At 39.4% G+C, this 17,817-nt stretch overlaps 1 long non-coding RNA gene across 1 annotated transcript; it reads right to left on the bottom strand.

Moving 5' to 3' along the window:
• Nucleotides 1-388: 388 nt before the first annotated feature.
• Nucleotides 389-1,114, bottom strand: LOC113219286. Its single transcript, XR_003306183.1, has 2 exons — nucleotides 937-1,114; nucleotides 389-766 (listed from the first exon to the last, which is right to left on the bottom strand). It is a non-coding gene; the product is annotated as an uncharacterized LOC113219286 (long non-coding RNA).
• Nucleotides 1,115-17,817: the final 16,703 nt, after the last annotated feature.

Here is a 17,817-nt window from a genome sequence, read left to right as displayed (position 1 = left end):
TTGCACGTGTCACAGTTCACACGAGCGGATATTTCAATTCAGAAGGGTGTACCGTTGAAAATATTGTTTTTCCAACGTTTCTTCACGCGTTGCAGCTTACCGTTCAAAGAGCCGCATGGCTCGTTTCAATGGAACGCGTACGTGCATTTTAAATTTAACTCGGTAAAGTCTTTAGCGGGCACGCGTATCATTAAAATGTTCCGCATGCGCTAATCACCAGACACACGAACGATTGACGTTTCATTAAAAATATCCGCACGCACGACTCCTCTTTGCTTCTCGTTGCAACTCTATTCCATGTTGGCGATCGGGTAGAAATCTACTTCCAATGTGTATTATTTTCCTGTATATAAAAATTACAAAGTTTGCGCGGAAAAAAAGAAAAAAATTAATCGTCCAACGATTTATTTAAACTTTGAGAATTACATCACACGCACAATTAAGAATTACGATACGAAATGTTTCGAAGATATTTTTATCATCCTTTTTTTTTTTCTTTTTGTTTTTTATCATTAGAACGCACGATTAGATATATTTCAAAATCCTCTTGCACAATTGTGAGAGAGATTCCAGTCAAAAATTTTAAAAGTCGCAACGTTACGATAACTGATAAATCCTTTTGCGCGACATTAACTGGTTGTGGAATAAACTATAACTTCACAAATAAATCTCGCTAGAATTAGAAGCCGTCGTATTATCCTATTTACTTCCTTTTAAAGAAAAGTTTACAACTTGGTATCTTAAATCACTCGGATAATAAATAATCCTGGAAATACGTTGGAAAAAGAAAATCAGACAACGCAATTATCTAAGAAAGATTATTCAACGAATAATCGAATCGAAGATGAAAAAAAAAAAAGATAAAGATAAAAGATGCAGGAAATAAGAAACGGTTTATCTAAAAGTAAATTATTGTTTAGATATAGTCAGTCATACCCTCGGTCAGCGAATAATCGACGTTCCTCTTATTGAAAATACTCGTTTGCAACTCCTATTCCCACGCTTCACGACAGAGGAGAGGAACGAGCACGGGGGTCCCTCTTCCTCGTCCTTTTTTCCTTTCTTTCTTATCACCTTCCTCGCCTTCTTACCTTCTTCTTCTTCTTCTTCTTCTTCAAAGCTCTCGTCCTTCTTTTCTTCTCCTTTCCCTCCCCCCTCCCATTTTCTTTTTTGTTTCTCTCGCGTTTCCTTTATTTCTACCTGCTGGCTCACGAACGCGTTGCGCACACAGTGAATACGCGCGCATGTGTGCGACCCGGCCTCCCCGAGGCCTCCTTCTTACAGAATTCGTCGCCACGGGCGTGCTCGTGGGAGGCTTTATACGGTGTTCGCGATGGAAACGATCAAACGAATTTATCGTCGAATTTATTCCTCGCCCGCCAACGACCGCCATAGTAGTCCAGGTTGCGACCGACAACAAAATATTGGGTTGGCAACTAAGTAATTGCGGATTTTTTTTAGAAAATCAAAGACAATTTTTTCATGGAAGTAAATAACTTTATTCCGTAATGCGTTGCCCATTTTGATCGATGACCTTTTGCCATCTTTCAGGCACCATCATAATCCCACGTTCGTAAAACTTGTGGTTTTTATTAGCGAAAAACTGAATCAGGTACGATTTGATATCATCATCGTTATTGAAATTTTTACCATTCAAGGAGTTTTGTAAAGATCGAAACAAAAAGTAATCGGATGGTGCAAGGTCAGGACTATATGGTGGATGTGGCGAAACATCCCAACCAAGCTCCAATAATTTTTGCCGAGTGACCAAAGATGCGTGTGGCCTTGCATCGTCACGATGGAATACAACACCTTTTCGATTTGTCAATTCGGGCCGCTTTTCTTCAACCGCATCGTTTAATTTCGTTAGTTGTTCGATGTAGACGACAGAATTGATCGTTCGGTTGGGTGGTAAGAGTTCAAAATAGACAATTCCTTCGTAATCCCACCAAACTGATAACAAAACCTTCTTTCGACGAATACCAGCTTTTGATGTTGTTCGAGCTGGTTCACGTGGCCTGCTCCACCATCTTTTCCTCTCGATATTGTTGTAAACAACCCATTTTTCATCGCCAGTTATCGGTCGTTTTAAAAATGGATCATTTTCATTACGTTTCTTTAGCGAATCGCAACTGTTAACGCGTCGCGTTAAATGCTTTTCTTTCAGTTCGCGAGGAACCCGTGTATCGAGTTTTCGAACATAGCCAAGTTGTTTTAAGTGGTTTTCAATGCATGTATGCGATACACGAAGCTTCTCTGCAATCTCACGAGTTGTACTGTGACGATCCGAATCGATTATGAGTGATTATATCGATGAGTGAAATCCGCAATTACTTAGTTGCCAACCCAATATATTCTTAAATGGAAAGATAGGATTGTTAATAATCGATTTTTAGTTAATTCAGTCTCTTTTTACCATTAATTGTTTAATAATACAGAAGAAGATAGGAGAATTTATTAAACGGGAAAGATAAGAATTGCGCGCGTAATAAATCGAAGGGAAGAATGGATTCGACTCGAGAACAAAGGTGGTCCTTGTGATGTGCGTACAAGCGTTATCGATCCGAGGCGAAGCGAGCGTTGAGCGACGTTGCGAGGGTGGGCGAGCGCCGTTTTAGGCTGTTCATGACCCGTTCCTAAGTTTCGATACGCGCGAGCCGTGCCTCGTTTTCGAAGAAATATAGCGACAGGGGTTAGAAAGGTTACCACGGTCAAATATAGTGAAATCTATCCTTTCGTTTTATCTCTATCCCTCCTCGCTCTGCCGCGAGATAGCTTTAAGCATCGCGGCTTTAAGCATCGAACAACATCGATCGTTGTTGCCACCGCGGCGTTTCGAACGTAAATTTATTTCTATTGTAATAATTTTCTATTCTCTAATTAGATATAAAAATATATCATTTAATCTTAACAATTCGACATTCAATCACTTAATAATTTAATTATAAATAAACAATTTAAATTCATATTAGGAAAAAATTGATTCACAAATCAAGTTCAACCGCTATAGCTGGCACTTGTATTTACCTTTAAATTCAGAATTCTCTAATTACAATTTTACTTAAATTTATAATAAATTTTTATATTTTATATATAATCAATTAATACAATTAATTTAAGAATCGCAATATAATTAATTTAAAATAAATTTACAATTCAAAAATATATTATTCGTAAAATTTTATTTAGTATAATAATTTAATATTAACTTTGAAAAATAAATTTAAATTTAATTTCTCTCGAAATCGTATCTCGTAATCATAATCCAAGCAACGTGCCACACAATCGTTGGAAAATGACTGTTATTCGCGTGCGTAAAACCGCATTGTGCATTGTACGAAAAACCGTGTACGCCGAGCGAAACCGGAGTTTGTCCCTTGGACAACAACAATGTTCCCAAGGACACAGTATTTGGCACACCTGAAGAGAACGTTATACCTGTATGTTATACCTGGAGCACAGTCCCAGAAACTGTGTACGGAATTCCATGGCGCGGTATAGATTTCACGTTAAACGGTCGGCCCTCGCAAACGACTCGAGTCCAAATGAATTTCACGCTGTGAGACAACGATGACCGTGAAAATGGCCGAGCAATGGTACCGCGAGGCAAACAGTGTATATATATACATATACACACACACACACACACACATACATATATATATACACACAAGCAGGTAGCTCTCCGGTGGAGAGCTTAAGCATTCATCCGGTAAAGAAACGGAAAGGGGAGAATAAGAAACAATTGTCTCTCCTTCTTAATAGGATTCGACTGGTTTCCCCCGGAGAGCGGGTCTCGCAGCTGCGCGTGTTGGAAATAATAAAATCCAATGTCTAGCCGGACAATAAGCGGCTCTGTTCTCCGGTCCCGCGGCCTAGGTGAAGAAGCCATCGTCATACCACAGCGCTCTAGATTTACAGAGCGGCCGGGGAGAGGAAGGGGACAAACGAGCGTGAACTCGTACACTCGCGGCGAAAAACGGGTCACGAAGTGTTGTTTCTCGTCCGTGTTAATGATGGAACGGAGAGTGGGGAGGAGGGAGCCTCGCCGGTGCGTGCACCTACGTGCCGCTCTCGCCTTCCTCGCGCAACACGCTCACGGATATTTTAAAAACCGGTGACGAGGTGTAGTATTTTCGCGGTACGGCCCGTTTGAACAGCTGCGCAAATAGCGCGGATCCTCGCGGCAGGCACATCGCGCGCCGCGATTTTTGTCTCCCCGGTTTTCGGCCGCGCGCTATTTTTTACTATTTTTATCGTATTGAATAGTATTGTAAACATCTCTCTTTCTCGAGATCGAGTCCATCTTGTACGATCGATTGATCAGAAGAAAGAAAAGGAAGGAAGATTTCTTTCTTCTCGAATTGGATTAATTTACAAGGAGAGAGGGATTGGTATCTAGAATGATGCTAGTAGTCTAGACAGTTTGACAACACTCGTGTTTCCATTTATCCTGCTTCCTAATTAGCGACCTATTGGCGCGTCACTGTGGGAGCAAACTTGTAAGAGATATTCTCTTCCTGACATGTGCACCGGTTGCGAACCGGTTGCGAACGAACTCGACCGTAACTAAAACCGATATCGAGGGATATTTTTCGTACTTGTGATACTTGATTCTACTTTAATACGTACGAACATCGTCGAATAACAAACGATTGAAAAAAAGAGAAAATGCAAATTATTTTCCCAATATATATATATAAATATTACGATTGAGAATAATTGTGGAAAAAATGTAATCTCGTGATACGATATCTCTATGAGTCTATCTCGAATTACCGAGCGAGAGTCGGGTAAAGAAAAAAAAAAAAAAAAGAAAAAAGAAACGCCGTATCGAATGCAGCGAAACGCGTTTGCAGCAGATCGCGAAGGAAGATAGGATTCGATTCGTCGTCGTTCCCGATTCCACGATTTCCTCCTGCGTATTCCTCCTACGATCGTGACGGCTGAGAAGCTCTGCGCTTTACAATTAGCACCGCGCGTCAGAATAGAAGAGGACAGGAGAGAGAGAGAGAGAGAGAGAGAGATCGTAAAGCGGCGAGGAGATCGCGGTGGCGGAACGAGGGAGTGGGCCAGGGAGGGAGAGGGACGAGGCACGAGTACGGCGACGAGGCAAGTGTGGGTATATAGTTATAGCCGGCGTGGCCCTGATACGATGTTACAGTCTGTAGGCAGTCAGGAATCGGGAGGGTCGCCCCACAGCTAACACGTGCAAGGCGCACGTGCACTCCGAGAGACCACTCTAGCCTCTGGCGCACAATCATCGGATGCCAAGATACACTCCACGGAATAATTTTCGTGGGGCACTCCCATGCTACCTTCCTCCTTCGACACGGCCGCCGCGCATTGGCGAAAAAAGAAATTTTAACCACGAAACGGGTTTTATATATACGATTCAACGACGTCCGGTGCGATTTTTTTTTAAATCACCGGGTATATCGACGTATACGTATTTTATGTATTAAAAATTGAAAAAAAGGAGAAGGAAAAGAAAGGTTTTATACGTATTTTTATATTTAAGAAAGAGGATACAGATCAAATATTGTTATTTTTTCATCGACTGTACCCGATTGTTTTCAATATCCATTGAATATTCCAACTATTTTTACGATACTACCAATATAATACTTGATCATTCACTCGTTTACTTCCATTGAATCAATTATTATCGCTTAACGCGCAGCCTTTCGAGTATATATGATTTCCTACATCGAGCCATTCATACGTAGCAGGCAATCACATTTCGAGAACGGCTTGAGAATTATAATATTTTCCAAAACTTATGAAAATTCAACAATTCCCTCCGATCGTAGACGCAAAACCCGTAAAACCGCCCCCCTTTCCCCCGTTCCACAGTCGAAGAAGGCGAATATCATCATCGGCGCGATAACCGATTCCCTCCATTTTCACGAAACGAAAAGAATGGCGGCGGCCTTGCACGTGCGCTCGCCTCGCTCGCCGGCTCGACGGCGCAAATTTATTCGCGCGAGTGTACGAGGCGAGGTGCGTGCGTGTACGAGCGAGGTGAGTAGTGTAGGTAACGTATCGCGACGGACGACGATGCGCGGCAGGAAGCACACGATTACGGCTTTGGGGTCGGTGCGTGCGCGCCAGCTGCATCGGATGCTCGCAGTCTTTCTTCGCCGATCCACGATCGCCCCGATTTCCAAAGGGGCGAGTACGCTAATTATAGGTGTGGCCACGTCGCCGACGAATCGTGCCGCGAAAAACTGGCAAGGTTTCACGATTGGATCGCGATCGGGCGGCAAGCGATTGGTATATTCGTCATTAACGCCGATAAACCCGAGCCTCGCTTCGAGTTTTGCCCGCGCAATGTACGCGGCGCTCCCCACTCTTCGAGGGACAACTGCTTTCGTTTCGCAGCGTAATTAGGTGAAATATCGAGCCGCTCGGAGAATCTTAACGGGCGTTACGTTCCGTTCTGTCTGTTCGCGATTCGAGATGCGTTTAAACTCATACGGATAATTTCATATATTATAATTCTTATATATTGTTCGAGGGAAGGAAATTTTACGAAAGAGTTTCTTCCATTTTATCCTTAAAATCTAAAAAAACTTTGTCTTTCGAATGCTTATTTTCTTCTTCCCTCTTTTTCTTCTTTCTGTATAAGCGTGTCGTAATCTTTCCCGATGTCATACCGATTGTTCCATTTTTAAACTCGCCCATTGTTCACGAGTGTTACGTGACTCCGAGCAATCTCTCTCCCTCTCTCTCTCTCTCTCTGTTCACGCGCGATAGATCGGCGGAATCGAGGAGGGAAGGAGAAAGAGATCCCGTCCCGGCAAGGGTGAAGGTAATTAAGTTGGCTCGGTATGCGGAAAATCGGCATCGCTCGCGAGCCTGCGATGCGATATTTCTCTCTCTCTCGAGATAGTGGAAACGAAATACTGCAACGTCACACCGTTTCCATTACGTAACCGACCTTTCAGCCTTTCAGTTTATCGTCGAAACGTTGTTACGAAATGTTATTGTGCAGACTTCGACCTTCGCGTCGAGGTGAAACGAACGGGTATCCGCGCCAAAGATCGAGCGTCTGTTTTTTTTTCTTCTCTCCTTCCTAGAGAAAGAAAAAGAGAGAGAGAGAGAGAAGCGCGTCCGATCAGCCCGTATTCGTACACGTCGGATTACGTTACAATCCTCGCGTGCATTATCACCAAGATTGTTTCACGTTTTCTTGCTCATCGTTGCGTTATCTCTTGCGAATTCTTTGCGAGATAATTAATTACACGTTCGTTTCGTAAGAGAGAAAGATGAAGGGAAGGGAAATTTTTTTCTTTTTAATTCTTTGCTATTGTTTCTTGCCTCTCTCTCACTCTCTCTCTATTTCTCCTTTCCGCGTTTCTTTTATTTGGAACGCGTAGATTATGATTGCCGCGATATATACACCTGATGGCTTAATTAAAAAGAATCGTGACACGTCGCTTGATAAAATCGCACCGCGACGCACCTGTTTATCGAGGCCGTCGTACGTGTTACGTTTCTCTATCGAAACCGTCTATTTTCGATGCTTATCCAGATTCGAAATTTTGCTGCAAAACTTGGAATGAGCTCGGCATACCTGACTCCATCTGAATGCTAATATATTTTTCCAAATTCCTTTTCCTCTTTTCAGAATAATTTTATTATTTTTTCTTAAAATCGACTTCTTCCTAGATTTAAGAAGAATACAAGAGAGGCTCAATTCTTCAAATTTAGACCAAAGCTGACCTCGACGAGTCAAGAATCGCTTACAAGATTTCCTTCCCTCGCAACTTTCTATTTCTCAAACAGATGCACCTACAATCGTGCACCTAAAAAGATTTCTCATCGCTTATCGCGAAGTTATCACGATTCGGGAAAGGTTCACCTGCACCGAAGATCACCGCCACGTAACTCGACACAAGCATTATTCCTTATCGCCCGATAAAAAAACCGATTCCTCGCGGAACGCCTTCAAGTGCGCGCTGCCGGTACGGGTGACCGAAACACCTGGATCATCGATACACGGCCGAATCATTTCCTTTCGGTGAATCACGCGCGACACACTTACACTTACAGTCAGGCGTGACTCGCGGCTATTTTTTTCCCCATCGAGACGACAACCATCTCCTCCCGTCGCGTGATTCGCGCGTTCCTCTTCCTTCGTTTTGCATTCTGGCACGTAGCTTGTTTTCGCGCCGCGTAAATTTCAACGATTACATTTCACTCGCACGCACTATTCGAGAGTCGCCCAAAGATGTTCCCTTGGCCGAATGGTCGAAGAGGTCGCGCGAAAACACTATTTCGACGATTCGATCCGCTCGTTTATTCAAGTTGATCGTCCATTAAATATTGTGTATGTGGAAACATGGGGTTGCGATATTTCCTGGCTGGATGTTTTTCTATTTATTAATTTCGAACGCATCGATCTCTTTATTTTTATTTTTATTCGTTTGAAAAAAAAATAGGAAATAAGTCGAGGGGATTTTACGAATAAATACGAATTTAATTTGATTAAATTAAGATCAGAGAGATGTGAAGAATAATTGATCGTCCATTAAATATTGTGTATATGGAAACATAGGAATGCGATATCTCCTGGTTGGATGTTTTTCTGTTTATTAATTTCGAACGCATCGATTTCTTTATTTTTATTTTTATTCGTTTGAAAAAAGTAATCTTGAGGGGTTAAGGGATTAGAATTAATCTCAAAAGGATCAATAGGAAATAAGTCGAGAGGATTTTACGAATTTAATTTGATTAAATTAAGATCAGAGAGATGTGAAGAATAATTGATCGTCCATTAAATATTGTGTATATGGAACATAGGGATGCGATATTTCCTGGCTGGATGTTTTTCTGTTTCGGTATTAATTTAATTTCAAACGCATCGATCTCTTTATTTTTATTTTTATTCGTTTGAAAAAAATAATCTTGAGGAGTTAAAGGATTAGAATTAATCTCAAAAGCATGTCGGAAAAATAGGAAATAAGTCGAGGGGATTTTACGAAATTTAATTTGATTAAATTAAGATCAGAGAAATGTGAAGAATAATTGATCGTCCATTAAATATTGTGTATATGGAAACATAGGGATGCCATATCTCCTGGCTGGATGTTTTTCTGTTTTCTGTTTATTAATTTCGATCGGCATTGATGTCTTTATTTTTATTTTTATTCGTTTGAAAAAAGTAATCTTGAGGGGTTAAGGGATTAGAATTAATCTCAAAAGCATGGAAAAAAAGAAAATAAAAAAAAATACGAATTTAATTTGATTAAATTAAGATCAGAGAGATGTGAAGAATAATTGATCGTCCATTAAATATTGTGTATATGGAAACATAGGGATGCAATATTTCCTAACTGGATATTTTTCTGTTTATTAATTTCGATCAGCATCGATCTCTTTATTTTTATTTTTATTCGTTTGAAAAAAAAATAGGAAATAAGTCGAGGGGATTTTACGATGGATAAATACAAATTTAATTTGATTAAGATCAGAGAGATGTGAAGAATAATTGATCGTCTATTAAATATTGTGTATATGGAAACATAGAGATGCGATATTTCCTGGCTGCATGTTTTTCTGTTTCGGTATTAATTTCGATCGGCATCGATCTCTTTATTTTTATTTTTATTCCTTTGAAAAAAATAATCTTGAGGAGTTAAGGGATTAGAATTAATCTCAAAAGGATCAATAGGAAATAAGTCGAGAGGATTTTACGAATTTAATTTGATTAAATTAAGATCAGAGAGATGTGAAGAATAATTGATCGTCCATTAAATATTATGTATATGGAAACATGGGGATGCGATATTTCCTGGTTGGATGTTTTTCTGTTTATTAATTTCGATCAGCATCGATCTCTTTATTTTTATTTTTATTCGTTTGAAAAAAATAATCTTGAGGGGTTAAGGGATTAGAATTAATCTCAAAAGCATGTCGGAAAAAAGGAAAATAAAAAAAAATACGAATTTAATTTGATAAAATTAAGATCAGAGAAATGTGAAGAATAATTGATCGTCCATTAAATATTGTGTACATGGAAACATAGGGATGCGATATTTCCTGGCTGGATGTTTTTCTATTAATTTCGAACGCATCGATCTCTTTATTTTTATTTTTATTCGTTTGAAAAAAATAATCTTGAGGGGTTAAGGGATTAGAATTAATCTCAAAAGCATGTCGGAAAAAAGGAAAGGAAATAAGTCGAGGGGATTTTACAGCGGATAAATACGAATTTAATTTGATTAAATTAAGATCAGAGAGATGTGAAGAATAATTGGGAGAATTTCAACCGTTGTAAATAATAACAATCTCGACGATATAAAACAGGTTGGAAAAGATTTAAGGATTTTAAAGCTTCGATACTACGAATATCCGAAGCATAATTCGAAGAGATAATTGAGGAAGTCGCGTATTAAAAATGTAATCTTAACGATACAATGCGAGATAAAGAGAACGGATGTGAAAAGCGTGAAATGAATTAGCGGAGCAGGTGTTCGTACGCTAATACAAAAAAATACGGGCGAACTTTAAATAGGTTATTGAATCTTTGCTCAAACGATTAGATAGGTATTTTTCCTTTTTTTTTTTCTTTCTAACCTATCTCGTCAGAGAAACTTCCTTTTTTATTCCTTTATTCAGAAACTGATCGTCGTTAAATGAAAAGAGAAGAAAAAAAGTTTAATAACGATGGCACTCGAGCGAAGATCGAACAACGAGTTCCAAAGTTCGGGTGAAAAAGAATGGAAAAAGAAAAATAAGCAAAACAAGATTGAAAAGAGTTAAACGAGTTTATGTACGGTAAAAGCAGCGTAGACGCATAAAGCTATTGATAATTTTGTACACATAGATACTGCGTCAGCAGTGAGCGTACTTACAATCGCACAAAGATGGTGTGTTAAATCTTCTCGGAATACGCGTGTACTTATTATCGTATTCGTGTGACATTCACAGAACGAATTGTCTCCACGAAACTTTCTAACGAGAAAGTTGAAAAAAAGAAAGGAAAGAAAAGAAACTGTACTGAAATGAAAATTCAGTAAAATTTAAATAAACTTGCTTTTAAAGATTATTTTAAAATATATATATATATATTTTCTAAGAGAAAAATAATAAAAGAAGGAAAGGAAATCATCGTTTTATCGTTCGTTAAGAATTTTAATTCTCTAATTTCTAAGATTTAATTGCCGTTCGTTTCTTCAATTTTTAATTTCTTTATTTAACGCACGTTCTCCCTTATCGCGATATCTTTTCCTTTTTCTTTTCTTTCTTTTTTTTTTTTTTTTTTTTTTATCTCGAGACAGCTTGCTCGATAAAGTGCATCTCTTGTGTACACGTACTCGATTCGACCACGTGGTAAAAATTACGTAATTTTGTTGTTTTCCTAAAAACCGCTTTATCGCTTACGCAAACCTATTCTCGCGTAATTAGTTCAGGTGTTCTCCCGTGAAAAGCAAATAATTCGCTTATTTGCGATATTCGCCACTCTACGTGATTTTTCGTCCGATTGACTCTCGCGCGCGCGAGAAACAAGAAAAAAAAAAAGAAAAAGAATTCTTATTGAAATATCTTTTCCCATTATTGACGATCGTATTATCATCAGAAACCCTGTTCTTATAAACGGATAGATAGATACACGATATCTGTTATGCGTGTTAAAGTCGAGAAAGATTTTTCAAACATCTTCTTCAAACTCACCGGAGATCTTTCCTCCAACCAAGATAAGATCGTTAACCAACTACGTTAGCACAATTAATCCTCGCTGAAACTCGTTTCTTTTCACGTCTAATGGGACCGTTTGAACAGTTCCACGCGGGATAACGGTCCCAATTATTCCAATTATTATTTTATCAATTATCTGCTTTCCTTCGTTAAAAATTTTATATTCAATTGACGAAATTGTAAATACTTTTTTTTTAATTAAATCAATTGGTCATCGATGATATTGATCTTATGAATATCCAGAATTTAATAATATTGAATTTGATTCGTATATATTAAATTATAGAAATTTAAATCAATTTCGTTTATTAGAAACAGATAAATTCGAACAATAATTCGAATTTTTATTCCAATAAAAATTCCATTACGACTAATTTACAACATCTACAGATGTAATTCATTCATGAACAGTTCCTTCATCCCCTCCTCCCCTTCCCTATTTTTTAACATCGAACGAGTATCTCTCGAAATTCCTCGAGTTTCGAAGTTCCACCCCGAAAAACCGAAACGCGCGGTGAATGCCTCGGTTCTCGGAAACTCGGTCTCAGAGCCGTGGAAAATCTACGATTTTTACAAAAGCAGGCCACGTAGGCCGCGCGGTTGGATCGCGTTCATGAATCATTCATAATGCATGAGATAATAGCCGACGAGCAGTTTCAAGTCGCTCCGTTGACGAATGCGTCCGCAGCGTCGGCTGCGCGCCGTTTCCACGTCGCGCGGGGCCGACAAAGAACGGACGTGTCCCGTCCCGTCCCGTCTCGTCGCATCGCGCGGCCACGGATTCCTGGTGAAATCGGTAAATCACCGAAGGAAACGTGGCTTTTTGTACGAGCGACGGATACCTCCCCCCCCTCCCCTTTTCTTTCTTCCGACTCGAGGAAAATGAATTCTTTTGTGCGGCCGCGGAAATAATGCGCATACTAATTATCGACCACTCTCAGTATGAATAATATTGTTGTTCGAGCAACGGATAGGAACAACGATACTTTGATAAAGGAACCACTTCTTCTCGTTCGAACGATGGGGCAATCGAGAGTTACAGTCAGAACCAAAAGTCTTTAATAATGGTCTATCCTGCTTGATCTGAAGAATTTTACATCGATCATTTCGATGTATTCTTTGAATCTGAAATATTGGCAACTAAGTAATTGCTAAGGATTTTTTTTAGAAAATCAAAGACAATTTTTTCATGGAACTAAATAACTTTATTCTGTAATGCGCCCATTTTGATCAATGACCTTTTGTTATCTTTCAGGCAGCATCATAATCCCACGTTCGTAAAACTTGTGGTTTTTATTAGCGAAAAACTGAATCAGGTACGATTTGATATCATCATCGTTATTGAAATTTTTACCATTCAAGGAGTTTTGTAAAGATCGAAACAAAAATCGGATGGTGCAAGGTCAGGACTATATGGTGGATGTGGCAAAACATCCCAACCAAGCTCCAATAATTTTTGCCGAGTGACCAAACATGTGTGTGGCCTTGCATCGTCACGATGGAATACAACACCTTTTCGATTTGTCAATTCGGGCCGCTTTTCTTCAACCGCATTGTTTAATTTCGTTAGTTGTTCGATGTAGACGACAGAATTGATCGTTCGGTTGGATGGTAAGAGTTCAAAATAGACAATTCCTTTGTAATCACACCAAACTGATAACAAAACCTTCTTTCGATGAATACCAGCTTTTGATGTTGTTCGAGCTGGTTCACGTGGCCTGCTACACCATCTTTTCCGCTTGATATTGTTGTGAACAACCCATTTTTCATCGCCAGTTATCAATCGTTTTAAAAATGGATCATTTTCATTACGTTTCTTTAGCGAATCGCAGCTGTTAATGCGTCGCGTTAAATGCTTTTCTTTCAGTTCGTGAGGAACTCATGTATCGAACGCCAAACGAAAACTACGCAACCGATCAAAAAACTTTTTTTACTGATTGACAGCTGAATTGCCAACTATCAAATAACAAAATACTCGAGTGAAATCCGCAATTACTTAGTTGCCAACCCAATATTTAGGGAAGAATGAAGAGTAATATTTGAATTTTATATCTGGTAATAAGTGAAATTAAACGTAATTCTACTCTTCTAATTATACGGTGAAAAGGAAAGAAGGAAAGGAAAGAGGAGAAGGACGTGTAAATTTTCCTCTGTCCCATTTTCGAGGGAAGTGGGGAGCGACCTGTCAACGCCAGCAGATACCAGACCAAGCTGTTTTTATTCTCGAATCACCGTGAAATGACGGATTTCTTCCTTTTCAGCTAATCGAGGACGGATCGCGAATAAAAGAGGGGCGAGGCGCGATCGATGAGTTCTTCACGCTCTGATTGACGGTGTTCCAAAGCGTACAACGAAACTGCATTTCGAGTATTCGTGTCCGGATCGGTGTTTGCTTCGTGTCATTCCATTCGATTTTTCATCCGTGCTCGTTTCGATATTACGTCGAAACGGTACTCTCGATCCCTCGTTTCATATTTTTTTTTTCTTTTTTCTTTATTCCCATATCCAACATCTTCCTCGCAAACCTTCATTTCCCTTCAACCTCTAATGACAAGTAGTATTTTCTTCTTATTTGCATCCTGAATGCTGAAACATCGCTCTCAGTGTCCAGCGATGGGATCGAGAAATCGAGTCCATTCCGCGAAATTCGTACTTTTCTCTTGATTTGTAATACAAGATTCGAGAATCTACGTCCGTTAAAACCTATTCTAATTTATTCTTCTCCTTTCTTTTTCTTTTTCCTTTTTTTTCACGATTTATAAAAGATTCGAACCCGTTTTTAGATCCATTCCCGGCGTGCGCTCGTACCCATCGCTACGCGCGTCTTTCAAGCGGCTCGATCGGTCTTGGTAACCAGATCGCGTTTTACGAGATTCGCCACGATCGTTACACGAACAAGTTATCTATCTGTCTCTGTTAGAAGCTCGAAAGTGGCGTCGAACGAAAAGCAATTCTCGTTCGGTCGGAAAAGTCGTCAGGCAATTACAGGATAATTTATGCGAGCCGTTGGTGTACCTCTTCGCGGTTAAAATGGCCGATTAACTTGTCCAAGCTCGAAAAAGATTTATGTAATACGCGTACACACGATTACGGTTTATTTAAAACCGCGCGTCGCGCGTTCTATTGCGTCTGGTCACGGTTAAAAACATCGGTTTGATATCGGCCCCGGAGGAATGTCGCAGTTATTTTCGATCCGATTCCAGTTCAGTTTCCTCGTTACGCGTGGAAGCGGCTTCGATTGCAAATTGTATCGGGTCGCAGTCAATGGAACGTCATCGGTTCATTTACATAATCTGATTTATAGCCGGCAAACCGACTCTTATCTTTTGCCGCGATCGATTTTGCCCCAAATCGAATCATCCTTCCGCCATATTTCAACCCACAAACCTCGATTATTCTTCTATATCCTTTCCGATAAAGATAATTTAAGGAAAGATTAAAAAAAAAAAAAAAGAAATACGTTTAATTATGAAAAATGTATTGATTTTCGTTAATTGTAATCGTTCGTCTGTACATTCTTAATCGATCGATTACGTAACAAATATGTTACACCCTGTTTCTCCCTGGAGGGGGAGGGGTTAATTTCGAACGACACTCGAGCCATTCGAAGTCAATGAGAATCCGATGCTCGGGAGACAGCTACGTGTCCGGCATTCGAGTCACTTCCTCGACTCGAGTTTAGTATTCCATAGAATTTTCACGTAACGCCGTTTACTATTCCGGTTTCTAACGGCGGGCACGAATTTTTTTCCTCGATCGAGACCGACTGCCGTTCCCGACCTACTCGTCCGGTAGCTAAAAATAGAAGCACGGTGAATAATAATTGTTCGATGGAAAAACGAACAACGTTTTTCGAGAGGTTAATTAACGCCCCCTGGACAACAGCGCGTCGCATCGCGGTTGCCATCTATCGGAAGAAAAAGTATACACCGGAATATAGCAATTTACTTATCTCCTCTCCCCGGCTTGACGCGAGTCTCGACTCGTATTTCTCATCTCTAATTAAACTCGTGGCCACTACGACGGTTATAAAATGTATATAATCTGCGGTTTTTCCTTTCGGACGTAAAACGAGAGATTGAAATAGAAACGCCGAAGGCGATCGATCCTAAACGATTTCTTAATTAATTAACGAAATTAAACGGATTTGAAAAGCAAGTGTTTCTCGTGTTTCGTTACGGCGGTGCATAACGCCGTGTTTCCCCCGTCTGGCCGATCCCATATAATGACAGATAAAGAAACACACCGCTATCGTGCCGGTATCCAATTTCAATTACCGAGTAGCACTTAATACTTTGCTTACGTGTAATAAAGCCACGATGCCGGGGGGAAAAGTATAAATATACTTGGGACTAAAGTGATACCGGCGGGCAAGCGGTTTCGTCAGTTTATTTATTCCCAGGTCAAGGGAACGCCATTTCTTAAACACGAAGGTCAAGAAGTCAATGAGATCCGGTTGCTCAGGTATGTAACCACGCAAGTGGCCCAAGTCCCACGGGCGTATTCGCGCAATTTCGTTCCTTGTAAATTTCCATCCAATATTTCCCTTCCGCTGTCCAATCTAATTGTCGTCCAACAAACGACGCTCGTCGCTGATTCTATCGCTTCGCATTCGTCAAACTGACTTCGTCCTGTTATACGCCTATCGTTGTAACGGCCGATATCCGTTCTACGTGTACTAGGTATACCTGGTAGATGGTGGGATTATCGCATTGGCGAGTTATTGCGTTATTGCAAAAGAACGAGGATAAGCATCTGAAATTCCAAAGTTTTATCTCGCGACGCCTTATACGCGGCTTAATTATTGCGCGAAATATTATTCGTCGAAAAATAATAATTTTAATAAAAAAAAAGGAAATTCGCTCCCGAAAAGGAAATTCCACTCGATCAACGCGTATCTCGTTGTAACCATTAATTATGGAACACCTTGTACACTCGCGTATTTCATCGCGTTACATTACCTCGACGTCTTACACGCTATTTAACGCTTTAATTGCATCTATAATTATTATTACCGCATCATTTCCTATTCCTCCTCGTTATTTCGTCTCGCATTCGGTTAAACGGGACATCCGGCGTAAAGGAACAATTCCAAGCTGAAAGCCCTCGCAAATTGTGCATTTCTTCCACGTTTTCCCGTTACTTTTATGCTCATCCTCTCGATCACGCCTCCGCTCTTAGCTCAGTACGGGAAATCATGGTTACCAACTCGGCCAACCTATCTAAAATCTTTATCACGACGGGATTTCACGCGCAATGAGGCGCGCTCCGTTACGCTTTGCGTTTTCGATTATCACGCTCGCATCTCTTCGCATCCTCCACTTTATCCACGCGCGCTTGTTATTTTATAGTAGAACACAGTATAAGCTTTCCAAAAAAGCTTTCACTTTTCGCACAATTATTCTATTCGAATCCTATTAAATTTTTCGAACGAGAAAATTTCGAAATTTTTTAAATTTTATTTATTTAGTTAATTAAGATGAACTTGTCATTCTATTTGTATGATAATATCTATACGAGTTTTATATATATTTTGTACAATTTTAATTGGCAACTTTATATGAAATAAATAGAATGAAATCATGATGTTTATTATGTTGTTTATGTAATGATAATTTCGAGATAAGGAATTAAAAAGTGTTTAGGTACACGAGTACCTAATTAGATAATTGTACTTGATGTAATTGTACTTAATTCATTCGTCATTATCGATCGATGTGTCATACATTGAAAAATAATAAAATTTGTATAATAAAATTTTGGAAATATATTAAATATTTAACTAGATCCTAAAAGTTACAAATTATAAATTATAAAACTTGGTGGAATAAATAATTGCAAAACTTTTTCTTTATCCTCGTATCCAATCTCAAATTCTTTCATTTCTTTTTCCTGATAAACTTTGCTCGAATACCTTCAAGATTCATAAACGTAACCACGGATGATTTGGCCCACGAAATTGCCTAACATATTTATATCAAAGAATCTTTTGTAGATAAAAACTCTTACGAAAATTACCACTCATTTTAATATTGAAAAAGAACTTTAAAAATTTTATCTTAACATCGAACAAATTATTCGAAATCTGATTTACTGAATTTTTTTGAATCT

The sequence above is a fragment of the Apis mellifera genome, linkage group LG1, assembly GCF_003254395.2.
Source record: "Apis mellifera strain DH4 linkage group LG1, Amel_HAv3.1, whole genome shotgun sequence".
Taxonomy (NCBI): domain Eukaryota; kingdom Metazoa; phylum Arthropoda; class Insecta; order Hymenoptera; family Apidae; genus Apis; species Apis mellifera.
The sequence above is the reverse complement of the archived record's forward strand: the minus strand, read 5'-3'. Positions and strand labels throughout refer to the sequence as shown.